Source organism: Heptranchias perlo, chromosome 32, assembly GCF_035084215.1.
Source record: "Heptranchias perlo isolate sHepPer1 chromosome 32, sHepPer1.hap1, whole genome shotgun sequence".
NCBI lineage: Eukaryota > Metazoa > Chordata > Chondrichthyes > Hexanchiformes > Hexanchidae > Heptranchias > Heptranchias perlo.
In genome coordinates, this window is record NC_090356.1 from 11,080,263 (window position 1) to 11,094,958 (window position 14,696).

Here is a 14,696-nt window from a genome sequence, read left to right on the forward strand (position 1 = left end):
CCCTATCACAGCCTTCATAATCTTAAAGACATCAATCAGGTTCCCCTCAACCTTCTCCACTCCAGTGAAAAAAGCCCAAATTTCACAAGTCTCTCTTCATAACTGTAATCCCTGGTAACATGCTACTGATTCTACATTATATTTTTTCCATTGCTTTTCGATCCTTCCTATAATGGGGTGGAATGATTCTGTCTGGAAGCTTTGAAGGGAGTCTGCCCACAGCCTTCAAAAAGAGTTAGATAACTTCTGTAGTCAGTGAGAAACAGAGAAAGAGCCGATATGGAGAACAATCACATAATATGGTTTAGCTTAGCAGTTTATTTATTCATAGAAAATGTATTATTTTCCATTACGATGAGGAGCTTGCTAAGCATACTGTGAATATATATGTTGTGATACTGCTACTATCTGCTTGTTCTGTCACTGTTCAATAAATATGTTTCGTGGTTTTAACTCTAAGACAAGGTGTAACGTAGTGTTATTCTGCTGCCTTACCAAGACAAGGAGGATCCTATGAGGGAACATGAGAAATAACTGAAATACAGGAGTTTATAAAGGGTTCTCTGCTTGTTACCCAGGCATGATACAAATCTTACCTAGGCATCAGAGCAGGTGAGAACACTGGGGGTAATTTTGGCTTTGGACGGGCGATATCGATTCACCCGGCCGTTATACATCTCTCCTGATTTTCATTTCCTTTGACTTCAATGGGAGTGAAAGTCTGGAGAGATGCATAACAGGCGGCTGAACCAATATCGCCCGCCTTACATTATCACCCAAAGTCAAAAAATTACCCCGACTCTGTGGGATGTAGGGAGCTAGAGCTTACCTACGAGAGAAGTCTGAAACATGGAAGCTGGAGTGAAAACAGATTTTTAAAAAAACAAAATCATAACAGTGGTGGCCTCTCTCGTTTGTCTAGAAATTGGATCATCAATTTCCTTTCCCTTGTTGGGCAGCATATAATATACTCGATCAGGAGCCCATACGGGAACTTGAGCGAGAGCTGGGATTAGACTAGGTGGCTCATTTGGAGAACGATGCTGACAGCGTCTCGGTGGGCTCTTTATGGGCTGAAGCGTTCTATGATTCTCGGAGTACAAACATGGATGTCTGATGTTACCCTGCCAACCTTGGCTGAGTTTTCCCTCCTTAAACGAGGCCAACTGTAGCGCCCTCCACCTCTAGTTGAGATCAGCCAACTCAGTACAGACCAAGAATAAAACATAAGAGCTTATTGCTCTGTATGGCTCAGCAACTCACTGGATAAACTCACTGAGCCATCAGGGAACCTTTGTCTATTCTGTAAGAAGTGAAATATTTAACTCTCAACTTAAAACAAAAAAAAAATCCACCCAGTGTTAATCCCTTATGTACATAGTATTGCCAGAATGTCATTCTGAATCATAAAGTAAATGTATACTTAAACCATGGGATACAATTAGCAGCAGGATAGGTTTGGTAAGAGGCTGTATTAAATCAACAGGATGTGGTTTACAGCATTGAAAGCGAATGTGGAAAATATTACATTGGTGAGAACTGCAGACCAGTATCACCAAGATCACAGCGTGTTAAAGAATACAGTCATACAGCACCTCAAACAGTAAGTGCCTCACCGTAATACGAACAGTCAGAGCATCACCTTCACATTGACATCGCAGGTACCACTTGAGATTAAACATCCCATAATGCAATGCTAGAAACTAACCCGCCCACTGGCCCCTCTCACCAAACGGTTGGAATTTAAACAGCTGCTTACCGTCAGTGCTGTGACTACGAACATTCAGCGGATTGATTGGTTCTGTAATACAAGGACAAAGTGGGCGGGGGACCTTATTATAAAATGCTCAAAACTCTACAAACCCAGGACCTCATGTTATATCCAAGGATCCCGAGGGAAGCTAAGGAAGGAATAGCAAAATCTCTGACTCTAAAATTTCCAGAGAAAGCCCAGCCATCTTCCCTTGACCCTCAACAGCACTACCGTCTCCGAGTACCTCACCATCAACATCTTGGGGGAGGTCATTAACCAGAAGCTGAACTGGACCAGCTGTATAAACCTACAAGAGCAGGGCAGAGGCTGGATACTCACCTGGGATGGGTAGTCATCACAACAACATTCAAGAAACTTGACACCATCCAGGATAGAGCAGTTCACTTGATCGCTACCCCTGTTACTGGACTCAGTATCCACCCCCTCCTTCACTGTGGCTGCAGTATGTATGATCTACAGGATGCACTGCAGCAACTCACCAAGGTTACTTCAACAACATCCCTCTCCCCTGTGACCTCTACCACTGAGAAAGACAAGAGCAGCATTGTCATGGGATCACCATCACTTCCAAGATCCCCTCCAAGGCACACACCATCCTGACTTGGACATATATTGCCGATCCTTCGTCGTTGCTGGGTCAGAATCCTGGAATTCCCAACTTTATACCATTGTGGGAACACCACCATCACAAAGACTGCAGCGGTTCAGGAAATTAGACACCTTTTTTTTATTCATTCATGGGATGTGGGCGTCGCTGGCAAGGCCAGCATTTATTGCCCATCCCTAATTGCCCTTGAGAAGGTGGTGGTGAGCTGCCTCCTTGAACCGCTGCAGTCCGTGCAGTGAAGGTTCTCCCACAGTGCTGTTCGGAAGGGAGTTCTAGGATTTTGACCCAGCGATGATGAAGGAACGGTGATGTATTTCCAAGTCGGGATGGTGTGTGACTTGGAGGGGAACGTGCAGGTGGTGTTGTTCCCATGTTCCTGCTACCCTTGTCCTTCTAGATGGTAGAGGTCGCTGGTTTGGGAGGTGCTGTCAAAAAAGCCTTGGCGTGTTGCTGCAGTGCATCCTGTGAATGGTACACACTGCAGCCACTGTGCGCCGGTGGTGGATGGGGTACCAATCAAGCGGGCTGCTTTGTCCTGGATGGTGTTGAGCTTCTTGAGTGTTGTTGGAACTGCACTCATCCAGGCAACTGGAGAGTATTCCATCACACTCCTGACTTGTGCCTTGTAGATGGTGGAAAGGCTTTGGGGAGTCAGGAGGTGAGTCAATCACTGCAGAATACCCAGCCTCTGACCTGCTCTTGTAGCCACAGTATTTATGTGGCTGGTCCAGTTAAGTTTCTGGTCAATGGTGACCCCCAGGATGTTGATGGTGGGGGATTCGGCGATGGTAATGCCGTTGAATGTCAAGGAGAGGTGGTTAGATACTCTCTTGTTGGAGATGGTCATTGCCTGGCACTTGTCTGGCGCAAATGTGACTTGCCACTTATCAGCCCAAGCCTGGATGTTGTCCAGGTCTTGCTGCATGCGGGCTCGGACTGCTTCATTATCTGAGGGGTTTCAAATGGAACTGAACACTGTGCAATCATCAGTGAACATCCCCATTTCTGACCTTATGATGGAGGGAAGATCATTGATGAAGCAGCTGAAGATGGTTGGGCCAAGGACACTGCCCTGAGGAACTCCTGCAGCAATGTTCTGGGGCTGAGATGATTGGCCACCAACAACCACTACCATCTTCCTTTGTGCTAGGTATGACTCCAGCCACAGGAGAGTTTTCCCCCGATTCCCATTGACTTCAATTTTACTCGGGCTCCTTGGTGCCACACTCGGTCAAATGCTGCCTTGATATCAAGGACAGTGACTCTCACCTCACCTCTGGAATTCAGCTCTTTTGTCTATGTTTGGACCAATGTAAAGAAACTTTCTTGAAAAAGTGCATTGTTAAAGGGAATAGGGAGCGAGCAAGTGCTGGGAATAGACTAGGTGGCTCATTTGGAGAACGATGCTGACACAGTGTTGGTGGGTTCTTTCTGTGCTGCAGCATTCTATGATTCTAGGAATATAAACATGGATGTCTAATGTCACCCTGTCATAATGGTAGGAATGGAAAATGGTGCACACATAAACGGGGTGAAGAGGCATTGTAGTATGACAACACATTTAAACACTACCAAGAAAAGGCTAAACAAGATACATTATTTAATGCATTATTCGTCCCAAGGGCTCAGTGGATGAATACACTGCCAGTGTGATACTGTAAACAATTTTACAACACCAAGTTATAGTCCAACAATTTTATTTTAAAATTCACAAGCTTTCGGAGGCTTCTTCCTTCCTCAGGTGAATGTTAAGAAATCCTCGAACCTCTCGCATTTATAAATCACAGAACAATACCTGGTGATTACAGATAGTCTTTTCAACTGCCCGTTGCCAAGGCAACCAAAGTGTTCAGACAGATAGGTGTTACCTACAGGGCCACCGAATATACAAATGGCCAAAACAAAAAAAAACAGAGAGAGAGAGAGGCAGAAACATCCGGAAGGAAAAGACAGCAATTGACCCGTTATATTAAAAATAGATAACTTTTGTTCGCTGGTGGGGTTACGTGTAGCGTGACATGAACTCAAGATCCCGGTTGAGGCCGTCCTCATGGGTGCAGAACTTGGCTATCAATTTCTGCTCGACGATTTTGCATTGTCGTGTGTCTCGAAGGCCTCCTTGGAGTACGCTTACCCGAAGGTCGGTGGCTGAATGTCCTTGACTGCTGAGGTGTTCCCCGACTGGGAGGGAACCCTCCTGTCTGGCGATTGTTGCGCGGTGTCCGTTCATCCGTTGTCGCAGCGTCTGCATGGTCTTGCCAATGTACCATGCTTTGGGGCATCCTTTCCTGCAACGTATGAGGTAGATACTGTGTGATACTGAGCTGAACAAATCACAATGGTCCCAGCTCTAAACCTAGTCTGCGCTGATTTAACTAATCCCAGCTGGAGCAGTGTTAGAGATGATAGAGTTGGCCTCAGCCCCAGGGTTCCTGCTCTTGGTCACGACTGTGCGTCTGTCAATATCATGGGCTGGATTTTGCTGTGAGCGGCGAGTGAGCGGTGCCCGCCTTTTGTTGGACTTTCACTCGCCCATAGACTTTCGATGAGCTTTTGCACAGCAAGTTCCTGTAAATTAGAGATCAAAAAAGCACGGTGCCCTCTCCAGGGCATCTGGGACCTGTGTGAACAGGGCAAGCAGCTGTGTACCTCCTTAACCAATCAGACTGAAGAATCCTTAATAACAGCACAAAGTCTGAACCAGGATGTGTCAGTTAGAATTGTGAATTCAATGTCAAATCAGGTACAGAAAGCAAAATAAGGAGAGGGAAAGACAGATTGAATTAAGAGACAGAGATAAAAGAGGCAGAAAGAAAAAGTTAAAAAAAATGTATTTTTTTTTAATGTCCAACAATAATTAAAATCTGAAGGAATGAGACTCCACACTTGTAAAAGTTAATTTTCAGTGCCAGAGAGGTTATTTGGCAGTAATTAGACATACCACACCGTTAAAAGGGTGCTTAGATTTGAATTGGCTTGACTGAACTTTCTGTGGCGAGTTTAGTCCATATCTATGAGGTAAGTACAGGAACTTCACACTGTTCAGTACGGGGAGCCAGCCAGCGAGATGCTGTTTTCGTGCAGCTTTTAGAGGAGCTGGGTATCTGGGCCAGTGATTTCCGCATTTAACTGCACACGTGTGGTCGCCAGAAGTTACTGTCCGATTTGCACATAAGTGACGGTGAGCACTGTTAGCCTCACCATCATTTTCACAGCAAAAATCGGGCCCCACGTGAGGACAGAATGTGGCTCGGCTGTAAAGTCCCAGTCCTGTTTTCCCACCTTCATTATAAACTGGCCTGCCAACATCCACTGCTCGGCTTCCATGAAGAATGGCCATTGCAATAGGTATCATGGGCTGCCATCACTTAGGGGACTGTACCTCAGCCCAAGTCACCACCTTCAGAAGAGATGGGGTGAGAACAATGGTAACAAAATTAAGAAATACCCAGGAAGGGGTTAAACGCTGTTACTATGGGGATCAGATAACAGCAGTAAACCATCCAAGCTTTGCTCTCATGGTTTATGATGTCATTTGACTCCCTCAATTGATTTTACTGCCTTGTAACTCCCTACAAGACAATCATTATTGTTCCTATTGCCTTTGGTTCTTGCCAAATCATGTGTTGGTACCCAGTGTGGTCCCTGGAATATTCTGAAGAGCTGTGCAAACATTCAGCTTGGTATTTGAAGCTTCAGCTTGTATCTATCAAATCTTAATGTCATGCAAAGCCTATCCTTTCAGAGAAACTACAGCGCAGCAAGCAAATTAACTTCATGTGCCTCGAACTCATAAATGCAGGCTGAACAAAAATGCTGTAATTGGAGGCGGAATGGGAATTATTCTTGGAAACAACTGAAATCAAATCCAAAGAATGTGCAAAAAAGGTAAAACTTCTCAATTGTCTGGAACAAACTTTCTGCGTTTCCATGGAGACAGTTGCCACAGGAGTAAAAGCAAATGGTATTATCTTCCAAAATAATGACCCTCCTGATTTCCATCTGTTGGCAGTGTATGTACAAGTGCTGGATTTCCTTGTGTTGTGTAGGTACAGTTAGGGTCTTGCCAAAGATATCTGGATTAACATTATAAAGAATGACATGACAGAGTTTGGTGCATGCATAGTTACCAGGATTATGAATTCTTTCCAAGGACACTGTGGTGTGTGAAAACACATTCTTTACTTCCAGACATCACGCAGCAAAAAAAAAACTGCTGCTCTGTTATTAGGCGATCCCATTGTGTTCAGACCTGGTTTTTGTGGCTATTCCCAGTCACTGATATACACGAGTAACACGGCATTCATATAGAATACACCAAGATGATATTAAAGGATCACAAAGTACACGAGGTTTACTTGTTCTATTTTCACATTTGTCTTCATTTAGTCACTTAAGTGAATGGTCATATTCTATAAGTATGCTGTAGGTCACACCAGAGATGTTTCCAATACACCAGAGAGTCACAGTGACTGTTAACTTTCATAATCATCCTGGTTATGAACCCTTTCAGAGATGCACTCTAGCTAGCTTTTTTGAAACATTATTACAATAATTAACATGAATTCCTTGACTCACCACAAACTAAATGCCCCTGATTTGGACCCCATGCTTTTTTGTCTTCCAATATTTTTTTTGTGTTACCTGCAACCTCTTTATCTTCAAGTAAGAAAGAGAGATAAATGGAGTTGCAGGCACCTGGTGTCTCCGTAACTTGTGGTAGCAACACTGTTTTCAGCAGATAGACTGCGTCAGGTGTGCAGTGGCCATTTTCTTTGCCGAAAGCAACGTGCTTCTGTTCTAGAGGAGGCTCCATCTAATGGTCATGCTAAGAACTGACAAAACATTTGCTCTCACTGGTAAATTGGTCTGTCGTGATATAGCAACAGAATAAAACATGGAACAAACCTAGCTAATTCAGCGCATCAGATGATTATAACTTGTACGGCACAGACTATTCCCAAAGTTAATTTCCTTCGGAAGCAGTAACCGTGGATGAGATCTCCAACAAGATGAGGCTAATTTTAAAACTATTTCAAATCATCTATACCTCACAGCAATTTAAAGGCCTCAATCACTTCCCATCTTAATCTTTTCTCTATAAAAGTTCAGTTCTGTGACTCCATCTGCATAAGTCCTGTAACAATCCTTATTTCTCCACTGAACTCCCAACACATCAATATTCTTTTGTAGATAGGGTGCTCAAAACTGATGACAACATCTAAATGTGGGCTTGCCAAAGAGATATGCAGGAGGAAAATAATCTGTTTTTATTTACAATCAAATGCCCTCAAGATGCATCCCATTACTCAATTAACCTTGTTAATGCTCTCCCCAAACCTCTCCTCCTCTCCATATCTCTCTCTCCTCCTTTAAGGTGTTCCTTAAAACCTAACTCTTCGATCAAGCTTTTAGTCACCTGTCCTAATATCTCCTTATGTGGCTCAATGTCAAATTTTGTTTGATAATCGCTCATGTGAAGCGCCTTGGGACATTTTACTACATTAAAGGCGCTGTATAAATGCAAGTTGTTGTTGTTAATAACAGTTTCACACTGACTGAAGAGTTTCTGTGAATCCTTGGTTATTCCACCCAAATCTTTTTCCTTTTCAAGTTTTCCTGATTGACGCCCATTCATCCTGTCCATGATTGCTGTTCCAGTATACATTACGTTTATCCACAGTACAGGTGGTAGCAGTAGTGGTAAAGCATTCCAGTGGCAGGGAATTGCAGAAAATTCTGTTCTTGCGTTGTAGAGTTTCATATTGGTATTAGTGCCAAAATGAACAGTCAGAATTGAATTATGATCCTTTCCTTAAATTTCACAACATATATAAGTTTATTCCCATATTGTTATTTTCCCCACCCACCACTGCAAGGCCACTGCCAATATTGCTGTGCAACCTCTAGGTTGTGTAAGAGCCCGGATTCTACTTCTGATTCTCATTCCATCTCCATGGCAATCCTCTTCTTCTCTGTGTGGCATCTCTTCTTCCCCCTCCTCGGTCCCTCCACGCGTCTTTCAGCGTCTGTAGGTGTCCATCGCGTTCCTCCTACAGACCTACAGACGCTGAAAGACGCCCTAGTAAGAACGGGATATGACGCTCGACTCATCGATCGACAGTTCCGACGGGCCACAGCAAAAAATCGCATAGACCTCCTCAGGAGACTAACACGGGACGCAACCAACAGAGTACCTTTTGTCGTCCAGTACTTCCCCGGAGCGGAGAAACTACGCCATGTTCTCCGCAGCCTTCAACATTTCATCAATGAGGACAAACACCTCGCTATGGCCATCCCCACACCTCCACTACTCGCCTTTAAACAGCCACCCAACCTCAAACAGACCATCGTTCGCAGCAAATTACCTAGCTTTCAAGAGAACAGCGTCCACGACACCACACAACCCTGCCACGGTAACCTCTGCAAGACATGCCAGATCATCGACACAGATACCACCATCACACGAGAGGACACCACCCACCAGGTGCATGGTTCATACTCCTGTGACTCGGCCAACGTTGTCTACCTCATACGTTGCAGGAAAGGATGCCCAAGAGCATGGTACATTGGCGAGACCATGCAGACGCTGCGACAACGGATGAACGGACACCGCGCAACAATCGCCAAACAGGAGGGTTCCCTCCCAGTCGGGGAACACTTCAGCAGTCATGGACATTCATCCACCGACCTTCGGGTAAGCGTACTCCAAGGCGGCCTTCGAGACACACGACAACGCAAAATCGTCGAGCAGAAATTGATAGCCAAGTTCCGCACCCATGAGGACGGCCTCAACCGGGATCTTGGGTTCATGTCACGCTACACGTTACCCCACCAGCGAACAAATGTTATCTGTTTTTAATATAACGGGTCAGTTGCTGTCTTTTCTATGTTTCTACCTCTCTATCTCTGTTTTTTTTTGTTGTTTTTTTTGGTGATTTGTATATTCTGAGACCTGGCAGGTAACACCTGTCTGTCTGCACACTGATTGCCTTGGCAACGGGCAGTTGAAAAAACTGTCTGTAATCACCAAGCATTGTTCTGTGAATTATAAATGCGATTTCATTTCGAGGATTTCATTTTCACATCGTTCACCTGACGAAGGAGGAAGCCTCCGAAAGCTTGTGAATTTAAAATAAAATTGCTGGACTATAACTTGGTGTTGTAAAATTGTTTACAATTGTCAACCCCAGTCCATCTCCGGCATCTCCAGATCAGGGGGAGGGGGGAGGGAGTTGGAAACTAGCAAATGCAAACGTTCAACTATAACAACAGTAAACCTCCAATGATTACACTTGTAAATTGTGCAAATACACCAAACATTTGAACTTTAAAGAAAGATCTGTGCACATGTAGGGCCCGTGATATACAAAGCCTGTTTACTCCTGACTTCAGATTTGGAAAAAAAAAGTGTCCAAAAGACTGAGCCAAAAAACAAATAACTGAGAGAACAGCATGTTCCAGAAATTTCAAAAGGACTTGGACGTAAAGTCACCACCCCCCCTCACTCCCCAAATGGGCAGGCTTCCATTCTGCATTTAGCAAAAAGAATTGATACATAGTCTGCCAGCGAATATAGTTCTCTGGGAAATAAGTAGGAAACTAGAGAATAGAAAAATTAGTTTGATTCAGGGGATTTGGAGTCCAAAGTGAACGAGTGTAGAAAGAGGGAAGGTACATTCGGCGCAATAGGAGTTGTCAGAAGATAGAAAACAGCAGTACAGGAGAAAGTCGCCTCATCTGGAAAATAGTTCATTCAAAATAAATGAGTCAAGAGGAATCAGAAAGCACATTCTCAGCAACTCCCTTGTCTTCTTAAGATAATAGAAGAGTTCCAGTTTAAAAAGAGATGGGGAGGTACAGTCGCTCATAGCCTCTCAATTATTTTTCGACACAATTTTCAATCTCAAATGTTGAATAATCCACGGCATACATGAACACAGAGAAATATTTTTCATGGTTAAAAAGTCGAACTTTGTTATATGGTTTGTTTTAAGCATCTTATTGTGTCCTCGGGACATCACAACCTATTTCCCATCCACTGAATTACTGTTGGAAGTTCAGTCACTGTTGTTATGTAGGCAAACGCAGCAGTCAATTTGTGCACAGCAAGATCCCACAAGCAGTTTTGGTAAACAGATATTCCAATTTATCTGGAAAATGCAGTTTACAATATTAGTGTTCAAATGGTTAACACTCTCACACGGTGTTCCTCAGTCTGCAGTGGGCAACCATGTATAAAGAATTGGGGAAAATCAGGGGAAATTACACAATTTGGAGCCATGGGAATTGAGGACGTAACCAATAGCAACAAAATTTGGGGGCTGCGTTCTTCTAATTCCCCCTTAATGGTTGCAGCTATATTCTGTCTACAGTTTTAATGGAGGTATTACTCCATTTAAGATACATTAATATCACGGAGCAATGTTTCTGGGCTATAGTGTTCAGACGGAAAAGAAACTGTGCTTCACTTCAGGAGACCCGAGCGTGAATCTTGCTCGCGAACAGGTGACTGGATGTCAGCCTATTTCCCTGATTAGACTTTGTAGTTTACAATAGAAACAGGGAATAAACATTGGGACAATGAGGTAAGATTTACGTCATCCTCCACACATGTTGACTTTTAGATTTCTGGGTGCAATGTCAGGGAAAATGACGAACATAACTATATTACTCATCGTAATCAACCAGAACCATGTTAACTGTTTTGCAAAGCAGCCGAGGCAAGCTGTGACTCAATCTGCAGCCATTGTGTCTCCTCTCCCCCCACAACCCCCTCCTTCTTCATGGAGGAAATATATGTGGCAGAAAGTGTCCACGGCAGGAAAAGAGGTGAAATAATGAAATTGGGAGGAAATGACTGTTTTTCACCATTAAAACTATTAAAATCTCATAAGTAAAAACTTGACAACTTCCAGACTACCTTATGGGCTTATTTATGTGCAAACCTTCATCCTGTGCATTATAATGGATGCTGAGTTAGATTGGACTTGAGTGATTATTTATTGCATCAATAATATGTTGCCAAATCGGTGTCCACTGGTAAACAGTGAACACGTGAAACTAAAAGGATGCCTCAGACTGCAATTCCAATTCTTCTAAACCAGCTTTAAAGGTAACATGTTATTGCTGTACGGGCTGTGCACGTTTTATCGTGTAATGACTGTTTATGATACTGGCGGACAAACACATAATTTTAAGTATGTGTTACAAATTCAAGTCTGCTGTTGATACCTTCTCGGGTTCAATAGAATCAGTCGCTCCCATAAGCGGTCTGAGTGTCTTACTTTTATGGGCTTTGATTCAAACTTCTCTACTTCTTGATGTATGATAGCATAACTCAGAGACGTAACAATAACATCCCCTTGCTATTTGTGTCCTTTGCACGAATGCTTCTTCAATTTCGCCAAAAGCAAACGTCTGGTGAGATGAGGCCTGATCTGAATCATTAAGCTGCTCTATTTCAAAGTAAGGTGAACATACCGATTGGCAGTTGTAATCAGACTCATTAATTGAAACAGTACAATTAACCTTTGTGCAATGATACAAAATAAATAGCACATCACACTTTCCCACATCAGTGGGTCATCTTAGTTGCCTTAAGCAAGATATCTTCTAACTGTTCCTTCAGCGTTTTTAACCTGTTAGTCTCGGTGAAAGCCTTTGCAGCTTTTGCTTTAAATACCTGTGCAGCAACCTGTTTCAAAAAACTCATAGCCAGAAAAAGAGATCAAAGATTTCCAATACACTGAGGTGAGATGCTTTCCAATTATCAAGTCAAGCTAACAGATTGCTTATTATTTAACGTCTATGATGAAACAAGATCAAAACTAGCACTTTAGCATTTTAATTACATGTAGTCTCAGACTTTTTTTTAAACTTGTCTGAATGCACTAGACTTTTAAAAACCCAATATTAAAAGTTACTGTTTTCCCCCCAAACTTTTCTGTGGCCAAAATATTCCTAGAACGCGACAGTATGATATCCCTCTGCCTACTATTTTAATGCAGGTGTTTATCCATTTATTCACAGAAATAGTGGGCAGAGGAATCTCATACGAGCACATTAACCGTTTGTCCACGAATATCACCATCCGTAGCTTCCAGAGTTTAATATATTTTTTAGAAAGATGCCAAGCCAGATTATTTTAAATTTATATTCTTTGAATAGAAAATGAGAATAACAAAAGTACTCCCCTGGGCTTTCCTTCAACATTTTCAACTTAAAAAAGAGAAATGAAATTAAAGTAACTTAACATCTTTTCAAAAATCCCAATCTGTTTAAGCACTTCCTTCATGGCAGGTGGCGTTACATAGACTGAAAAACAGAATGTTCACTCTCAGCCCCACATGGTTCCGATTATTGCTACATTATGTCACCTTGTAAATTTGACACTCTATCTTTTGTACTTTTACATTTTTTCTTTTGATTTATATGCTTTCTTTCCTTCTCTCTTGTGATTTTTTTCTTTGCTCTGTTGCTGGCTGTTACGGATAAACACTTACCCAGCAACCAGCAAACAGTTTGTGTTTGGGTAAAACTCACAAGAGTCTATTTAACGAAGAGCCCATTTTTGCAGCATTTGGTAAGTTTTGAGCACTTAAAGCAACAATGTCCTCCGTCTTCATCTGTTCTGTTAAGCTAAATTTGTAGAAAAGAAAATAATTTCACACATTTTGGACAGGCCTACACTTTATGGTGCCTTATGCATCAACCTCCATTCTGTTGTTTATTAACACAGCCAAAGACTATTACCAACTGGAAGACAACAGTGAAAATTCTTCAGAACTTCAAGCCATCATTTTTGCTGTTTGAGTCTGAGGGTATAACTACTAAACTACCTCCCATGGGTATTTCCCCAGGTCCGTTGGCACTGACAACGAATCACACCCAACAATAAAACATGATAATGGACTTCATATGGCACAATGAGAGGCAGGGCCAAATAACTCTGAGTGATCTTCTCTGCAAAACTGTCAAGTGCTTTTACTTAAGTCCGTTCTTGCTGGAGAAAAAAAAAAGTTACAGTGCTGCATTTGCTCCCGGGATAAGGAAAGGAAAAAATATCAGCCAAGATTCCCGTTCATGATTGCTATCCAGGGACCACTGCTGGAAAGTGCATCTATGGAGGTTGGGTGAAGGACAGGATCCATCTCAACTGTGATGCTTTCCATGGTCAAACAGGCTGCTGAAACTCACTGTCCAGGCCGCTGCACCACACGCACTCCAGCATGTGTCAGGAAGGAGGGAGGAAAGTTATGAGGCACAGAATTAGCTCTATGAAGTACAACATCCCAGTGAAGAAGACCGGTTCTGCTCAGTGAAAAAACTAAGAGCCGCAACAACTTGTAAAGGGTTGGGAAGGCGATATGAGGGGAATTTTTACATTTGAAGCATGGAATGCGGAGCAGAGTCCAGAACAAGGCGGCATAACCTTAAAATTAGAGCTGGGCCATTCAGGGGTGACGTCAGGAAGCACTTCTTCACACAAAAGAAAGAGGAAATCTGGAACTCTCTTCGCCCAAAAAGCTGTTGAGGCTGGGGGTCAATTTAAAATTTCAAAACTGAGATAGATAGATTTTTGTTAGGCAAGGATATTAAAGGTTATGGAACAAAGGCGGGTGGATGGAGTTAAGATACAGATCAGCCATAATCTAATTCAATAGCGGAACAGGCTCGAGAGACTGAAGAACCTGAATGTCCCTAAGAGGACATAACCCTGCCTCTGAAACATTTGAGGGGAGGAGGTCACAAAACCTTCTAATTCCATCCCCCCCCCAGCCCCCCCCCCCCCCCCCCCCCCGCCCAACAACTAGCAGTTTCTTTTATGTTTTTGCCTTTAGGGAATGCCAATATCATTACTTTGAGTGACGATAGCATGATTACCCTGCCAGAAGAATACCATTGATTCCGCTAGTGAAGAACAACATACTTATTAGAGAAGAGTAGTTGGCTTGGTGGCACCAGTGAAGAAGAACTTAGTTACTACCTTCACCTTAATTATTATTTTAATCTTCTGTTCCATCAATAATGGCAAAGATGCCCAATCAGTTAAGCAAAAGAGACATCAGGAGAAACCTGGCTCTTCTTTGAGTAGTACCATGGGATCTTTTATATCCACCTGAACAAGCAGAAGGGGCCTCCAGAGAACACCTCGGCCTAGGACTGCGATGGCACCACGCCCCATTTTTCGGATGCTAAATAAGAGCTGATGCCTCCAATGGAACCCTCCCCAGCACTATTTAAAGAGATCATGCAGCACTTATAGGTTACTTGCTAACTTGTCCTCCCCCTACATAGAAATTCACAAGGGGC

At 43.0% G+C, this 14,696-nt stretch overlaps 1 long non-coding RNA gene across 1 annotated transcript in view; it reads right to left on the reverse strand.

The window, feature by feature from the left end:
* Positions 1 to 4,061: 4,061 nt before the first annotated feature.
* The window catches only part of LOC137301006 (uncharacterized), an 86,766-nt gene continuing 76,131 nt past the window's right edge, over positions 4,062 to 14,696 (reverse strand). The window contains exon 2 of the long non-coding RNA XR_010958213.1: positions 4,062 to 4,669. This is a non-coding gene — a long non-coding RNA (uncharacterized lncRNA). The remainder of the gene's footprint in view (positions 4,670 to 14,696) is intronic.